This window comes from Hemibagrus wyckioides, linkage group LG09 (genome assembly GCF_019097595.1).
Source record: "Hemibagrus wyckioides isolate EC202008001 linkage group LG09, SWU_Hwy_1.0, whole genome shotgun sequence".
Taxonomy (NCBI): domain Eukaryota; kingdom Metazoa; phylum Chordata; class Actinopteri; order Siluriformes; family Bagridae; genus Hemibagrus; species Hemibagrus wyckioides.
Window position 1 is genome coordinate 13,719,183 of NC_080718.1, and position 8,448 is coordinate 13,727,630.

Genomic DNA, 8,448 nt, shown 5'->3' on the forward strand with positions numbered 1-8,448 from the left:
GATATGTATGGGTGTTAACACCAATAATAAAAACTGTTTCAAACTCGGAGCCAAGTGAGAAGGAGAAGCTTCCAGATCTGTTTAGATTTTTTAAAAAATGCGTGTGAAGAGAGTGACCTGCTCTTTTATATGGGCAGGCCAGGGGCATTGTGGTAAGATGGTCTAGCCAAGGTTTTTTTTTTTGTTTTTTTTTTAAATATAATTAATATAAAAATGAAATAAATGCAGGAATTGCTGCCATGGAGCGACTGTTTTTATTCAGCTAGCTTTTATTCAGCCAAGGGAAATGTTTGTATAGGTTATATATATATATATATATATATATATATATATATATATATATATATATATATATATATATATATATATATATATATATATATATATATATATATATATATATACATACATACATATACACACACATATACACACACACACATACACACACACGTGTATATATATTATGTGTGCTTGTGTATGAGAATGAGAAACAAAATGTATACTTTCTATGCTATTTTCATAGGGGCTCATACACTAATGTTGACCTACATAGAATTGCTTTTTACTACAGTATAACTTATTTGTGTTGATCCATGATCAATTATTGTTTTGAAATAATAAATATGTTTAAAAGAATATAATCTTTTGCAAAGGCATTATTTTTTATCAGAACTTTACAAATTCAACGCTCTGTACTTTTCATACAACCCAAAACGTGGTCAGTCTTGTCAGAGAGCTGTTCGATTTGATCTCACGCTAATGTAAACTTCAGTTCATTTAGATGAAATACTACGTACAGCCATAAGGTTCAACATAAGGTTCAAGGCACAAAGGTTTTACAATGTATTTATATCAATGCAAAATCATACATAGCACAATCCAGAAAGTTCAGAGATGTCTGTATTCATCATAGCATAATCTTACTGAACAAACTCTTCCTAATACCAAAACCTGGCACAGAAATCTCCACAGCTTGTAGATTTCTCCTCATGGAGTGCAGTAGAGATCTATATGCTGATGTGCTCTAGTATTTCTGGACTATTTAGCTTTTAACTATTTAACTTTTTTTTTTTTCAATTATTTGTTATTTAAATGTACACTTATAACTTCTCAGCCTAAGTCTGGCAAAGACGGTCTAGCAGCTTGACCGTGTCTGTTTTTGGCAGCTGATGCTGATCAGAACAAATGAGATATTTCAGCAGGGTACAATTTGGATTATTTTACTGTGACAACACACTTTCTGAGTCATTCATTTAAAAGAATACACTACGGGTGGTCTAAGCCCATCTCCCACTTCTGACTCATACTGAAATGTAGAACTCATACTGGCTGAGTTTCCTAAGCACAGACATCACTGTTAAAACAGATCTAGCAGAACACTGACAGTTAAGGTGATAGTATTAAATTGCTTTGTGAAACTTTCCTTGCAGCTATTTTGCAAAATTGCCCTAAATATAGCATATGCTACTCCGATTAGACCTATTTATAATACAATGAACACACAAAATCAGCACTGAGACTGACAGTTGAGGCAGTTATGAATATATTATTTTGCCGGAATTCCCCTGCACTTCTACAGAGCTTTAAAAAGTTTCAGTGTGATGCTTTTGATCTTTGATCTTTGAGGTCAGGGATTTCGTTGGGGCCACTGGCAGTCAAAAACCTGACTGAAACCTCCAAGATTCAGCCACATTTGAAGCACAAATGAGTACAAGCTTCTGTCAGTTTTCTCGGAGGACTTCAAAAAATCTATTTTCTGAAGCATACATAATGCGTGGACCATGAAAGAAACGAACTACAGAGAATGGCATCACAAAAACGAATATGTAAATGGTTTTCTTAATGCCTCAGATAATTCGTTTCATTCCACTAGAAATCACTAGATGGAGTCAGTTGTCTACTGTAAACTAACCCCAGTAGAGTGTAGATGTGTGTGCGCATGTGTGTGTGTATGAGAGAGAGAGAGAGAGAGAGAGAGAGAGAGAGAGAGAGAGACTATGGTAGTGCTGTAAGTGTTTCTGGATGATTGCATGATTGGGCTGCCGTTAGTGTCCCACTGATGTCACATTGGTATGTAAAGTGACCTTCACATCAGCCTACCCTCAATGTCCACTTTATTATTAAATGTCTAATCAGCCAATCATATGGCAGTGGAACAATGCATAAGCTCATGAAGATACAGTTTGGAGCTTCAGTTAATGTTCACAAAATGAAGAAAACATGTGATCTCTGTGACTTTGACCATGGCATGGTTGTTTGGTGTCAGATGGCTTGGTCTGAGTATTTCAGAAAAATTTGATCTCCTGGGATTTTCATATACAGCAGTCTGTAGAGTTTACACAGGATGGTGTGAAAAACAAAAAGCACTGAATGAGAAATAGCTCTGTGGGTGGAAACACCTTGTTGATGAGAGATCAGAGAAAAATGGACAAAAATGGTTTGAGCAGCCAGGAAGGATATAGTAAATAATGTATTCACTTTTTACAACTGTGGAGAAGAAAAGCAGCTACAACAGTAGAAGACCACATTGGGTTACACTCCTGCCAGCCAAAAACAAGAATCTGAAGCTCTCATGGGCATGTGACTGTGATTCTGTTTTCCCCAAATTAAGATCAGGCGTTTGTATATAATATTCTTTTTGGTTTATTCTGACTGCTGAAGACATAAAAAGCTTTTAAAATACACTATATTGCCAAAAGTTTTGGGACACCCCTCCAAATCATTGAATTCAGGTGTTCCAATCACGTCCATGGCCACAGATGTATAAAATCAAGCACCTAGGTATGCAGACTGCTTCTACAAACATTTGTGAAAGAATGTGTCGCTCTCATGGTATAATGTGTCTTCATGGTAGAGCAGCTGCATCCAAGCCTTACATCACTAAGTGCAATGCAAAGCATCAGATGCAGAGGTGTAAAACACACCGCCACTGGACTCTAGAGCAGTGGCGACGTGTTCTCTGGAGTGACGAATCATGCTTCTCTTCCAATCTGATGGACAAGTCTGAGTTTGGCGGTTGCCAGAAGTACAATACTTGCCTGACTGCATTTTGGCAAGTGTAAAGTTTGGTGGAGGGGAGACTGTTTTTCAGGGGTTGGACTTGGCCCCTTAGTTCCAGTGAAATGAACTCTTAATGTTTCAGCATACCAAGACATTTTGGACAATTTCATGCTCCCAACTTTGTGGGAACAGTTTGGGGATGACCCCTTCCTGTTCCAACATGACTGCACACCAGTGCACAAAGCAAGGTCCATAAAGACATGGATGAGTGAGGTTTATGTGGATGAACTTGACTGGCCTGCATCCTGACCTCAACCCGATAGAACACCTTTGGGATGATCATTGTTGAAAGGTATTGATCAGGAGAGAGAGAATCTGGATCAGAGAGAGAATTCTAAAACATTTGATGTATTGAATTGTTGAAAGTACAGCACTGTTGCCCAGATTACTAGTTGAAATTAGTTAAATCATAAGAATGCCCTTAAAGTTTTTAAATTATAATATCCTTAAAGTGTATTTGTTGTATTTTGTGTATTTGATGGCTGTATGCTTGAAAATTCAGTTGTGTGTAATGTTTTCATAGACCAAACTGAGCAAATATTTCCTAGGAAATGTACTAAGGTTTTGCAATGACGATCTCTTTGTACTTGTATATTTATGTAACCGGGTCACATTTTAAGGGAATGTGCTACGTTTGCACATGAATAGCTGAAGTAAACTAAATCGCAACAGCGAGAATGTGGGTTTTTACTGAATATCGGCACAGCTGTGATTTGGCCACAGGCACAAAGCCTCTGGGTGAGTTCTGTAGCTAATTACAGCTGTGCTGATATTCAGTATAACCACACACTTACTTTTATACAGCAGTTATATAATCAAGAAATTAATATAGAGTCCGTGACATTTTGGTCGAAAATGACTAAATGTGTTTACTTTTACTCTGAGTGAAGCTTTATAGCATGTTGGCTAGTAGCCTAGCCAGCTCTCACTGATTTGTGCAGTCCCATATAAAAACTTTTTCCTCTTCGACTGGTGAGCCTATTGTCTGCTGCTTATGACTGAAGACCAGTCAAATTAGTGGACCAGATCTGTTGCATATTGATAAATGCCAGCCATTTATAACTTAACTCTTGATGACTGTATACAAATTTGCAATAACTTAAAGCAATTTTTTGAAGCCCTCAATTCACTGTAGCCCAGATTACTACTACTACTAGTACTTTTTTCAATGTAAATGTTTTTTTTTCATCATCTTTCACTGAAAGAATCATCTTTCACTTTACATTGTAGTCATAATTCAGTGCAAATACAAATCTCTTTGAAGTCACATATAATATCACACTTCTTGGTCTGAATTGCGCGTCTGTGCTTAATCTGTTTTTTTTATGCTTTATTGTATTTAGCACATGTATGGTTCACTTGGTTCAAGAAAATTCTGGCAATATTGGGATCAATGTGTTTTTACTCAGTAGGAAGTTATTATTGGCATTATGAATCACTTGTGGCCTGGGCATAATCTCAAAGGTTTTCCAGAGAGGATGTGATCTAAAGGCACAGTGAGACATGTTGGGGAGACGTGTAGGATGTTGCTATGGTGTGGAGCACTGATCCAGGCTGGAGCGGAGACAGGAACTGTGCAGAAACACATGCCAGAATAAGCTGTCTGGGTTCAGGGAAAGAAAAATGAGTGCCTGGTGAATATATATATAAATATATATATTATGTATGTGTGTGTGTGTGTGTATATGTGTGTGTGTACAGTCCATTCAGGCTTAATCCTGGACAAATAGGTGATAGATCTATTTGATTCTTCATATAGATGAAAATCTCTGCACAATGTAACTCAGGTGTCATTCTATGAGGCCACCTATAAAACAGGATGTAGGGTTTTAAAATCATTCCTCACTGGAAGGTCAGTTTTCAAGCACCGAGGGAGCTCATGAAAAGAAACCTTTCATGTTGTGTTTCATCTTCGCAAATTTGAAACAAAACTGCCCGGTAATTATGTTTAGATTGGTGAAATTATATTTGAAGTGATGCAATAGATCATAGATGTCAGATGATAAATTGTCCTTGTTCTGTTCAACTGACCTTGTGGTGACTGTTGAAGTCCACTTGACCATTTCCTGACTTTTATCTGATTACAGGCACATAAACACCCTCGGAGCACAGAGCTTACATACCTTCAGGGAAAACTTCAAAAGCCTGTGTAGAGTGAAATAGGAAACAGTATACACAATTGCTTCTCAGTTTGTATGTGATGTATTTTATCAGCCAAATCATTTTGACTGAAACTATGCTCTTTACATAAGTAGAAACAAAACAGCTGGACAGCTCACAGTTCTCCTCTTGCTTGCATTTACAGCTTGTGCAGAACTGATAGTAATTTTGCTCCGGGCTTATCTGACATCTCCTGTTTCCATTGTTAGTTTTACAACTCTCATTAGGCACCGTAAATAACAAACAGCAGGAGCTGGCCTGGAGAACTGTAGCACCGCTGCTATGCTAGCCAAGAGCTGTTGAGGCTTCTAGGAGTTTCATCATCCCAGCAGGTTTAGAGTTTCTTTAAGGAAGCCCTAATCCAGACACCAGAGGCAGAAATGTGGTAACCTTTCAAATGCACAATGTTTGTCATTCTTTTCACTCTGCCCTCATTAGCTCCCTATAGAGCATCTGCAGAATAGTGCTACAGTGTAAGCCAATCCTTCCAATAAACATAATTGCTTCCAGTTCCTCTCCATCATGTGAAGGAGAGGGTGAGTTGGAGATAGGGATGACAGAAATGGGAACCTTCCATACTCAGCCAATTAGAGAAATGAAGACCAGATTTTACAGTAACTCCCTCTCTTAAAAGCTATGAATAGCACATTGTTTAAGTTGTCCTGTTGAATTAACACTTTTGTATGATTTATTATATGTCTGGCAACAAATCATAGCATAGCCTATGCCTTGGTAAGAGTTCAATACTGTACACATTACTGAATTTCACACATAACATTTTATACCTGGAACCGGTTGCTGAAATGTTTATATATAAATGAAGTATGAAGTCTGCATGAAGGTTGGGAGGAGAGCACATTTTTAAAGAGTTAACAGATATTTAGGATTTTCACAGTGTACAAGGACAGTATGGCTTTTTTGGACATCGGCATCATTATACCGTATCACAGACTTTTCAGCTAAAATTACAATGATTTTTTAAGAGTCACTTTAAGGTAAGTTGACTGAGATTGCAAATAAAAAATGTATCATTATTATGAAGTTATTTATACTATTATTTATATTTTAATATAATATTTTAAATATTTATGAAATTGTGTCCTGCAAGAGAGTTTGTGTCACATTATCACATTGGCTTTTCTGTTCTTTTGTAATGTGACGTTAGAATATCTGCTTAAAATGAATATATATTAATTCAGCTGTAATGTACATGCACAGTACAATGAAGCTGAGTAAAGATGTTGACATTAAGGATTCCAACAGAATGGCATAAAAGTGCTTATGATTGAAAATGAATGACAAATGAATCAAAGAGCAAACACATAAGAAAACTGTATATCTGTTCTTCCACATGTAAACGGTATTTTAAAAGCTGATAATATTGTTATCCTGGTGAAGTAGTTCAATTCAGAACCTCTATTCACAGCACACTTTTAGGCCATGCACACACACTGTGCGATGGTAAGAAAATATATGAGAAGAGAACAGCCAAGTAGTTACACACCAGATTCCAGTAATGACTGAATTTGAGAGGTTGGCAGTTATCTGGATCTATTAAAAGTACACTTTTTTTAGTGACGTGACCCATCAGCACATTGGTAAAAGCAAATTAAATAAGTGTTGCTTTTTCATTTGGCTAATTAGTTTGCTGCTGCCTATCTAAGTAGCATAGCTAGCAATAATGGGTCTAATATATCTAACATTACTATCCCGCATTAGCTCTCAGACACATAGGCTTTTTTCTTCACAGCATGTGTTTTAGTAATAGCTATAGAACAGCTGTATATTCATTTGGCAGACACTTAAAAAAATGAGGTGAAATGTCATCTAAGCATACAGCTGTTCTATCTATCTATCTATCTATCTATCTATCTATCTATCTATCTATCTATCTATCTATCTATCTATCTATCTATCCATCCATCCATCCATCCATCCATGTTAGATGCTATAGGGTTACAGTGGAGTTAATACCAATTATATATATTTGCATATAATATGTTTTTCCCAATGATGGGAAAACGTTTTTAGTCAAGGGTTTCCTTTAGTTAACTGAACACTGGGGATTTTGGTGTGCAGTTCAAGTTTGTCTGTTCAGGGTTAATTACTGCCTGCACTAAACCACATAGGGCTGAACAATTTTGGAAAGGATCATTTTACGTCGTTTGTCACAATGTCAGAATGTAGATATATTAAAAAATAAAAATCACAGTTGGAAGCTACATTAAAAAGTTACTGATAAACTACCCTTTTTAATGTATTATTATTATTATTATTATAATTATTATTATTAAGTATTTTAAAGTATCAGTTACTGATTTAGCAACATCCTTTTCTCAAAACTGAATTCAAGTTCTGTGGTGAGCATATCCTTCCTGTGTGAACTCATGGAGAATAAAATAAAGATTATACTGATTATTGCATCCACATAGTCAACTTGTAACATATTAACATTGTTATAAAACAGACACTGATTATGTGGTTAGAGCCAAGACAGATGTCTTTTTTTATCACTTTGGCTCATTGTGGACAGTATCTCACACTATGAGATAAAGGGTCTTTGTTTAGAGGGCAAAGGCATGTGAAAGGGACAGGGTGTTGGCAGGGCATGTGTTGGGTTTTGTTTGGGTTTGTTACCATGGTAATGTTCCTTTGATTGCAGGAGTTCATTGGTGCTGTATGTGCGCACAGAGGAGGGCAGTTGACGACAGGAGAGGCCGGCTAACTCAAACCAATCAATTCTGGGAGTGCTTGAAACTGAGACTCATTTCAAGACTCGTCTGTTGAGTCAGTGTTCTCAGTGTGAGTGTGGGAACATTCCAGATGTGAGCATTCCATATGTAGGCGAGGTGAAAATGTTACCATATAAGGATATTTTATTTGAAATGTTGGCACTTAAATACATCCGAAGATTGAATGCCATTCAGTCATTTGCTGCTGGGTGATTTATTATTGAGGAAATGATTGCTAAAATGTAGGACATTAATTCGAATTTCTAAAAGCTCTCTGGAGCATAACAATTTATAAAGATTGAAGACCATAATGCAGTTTGTAGGCACTAATTTGCTGAGTTGATTTCAGGACATGTAGTAGTTTAAGTGGCAGTACTGTTTCTTCTTCTGATGCGCAAAAGGATTGTAAAAACAAGAAAGTCAAAGAACAGAAATGTGTATGATGGGAAAATTGAAAGTTTGTGTGAGAAAATGACACACTTCTTCACGTGAA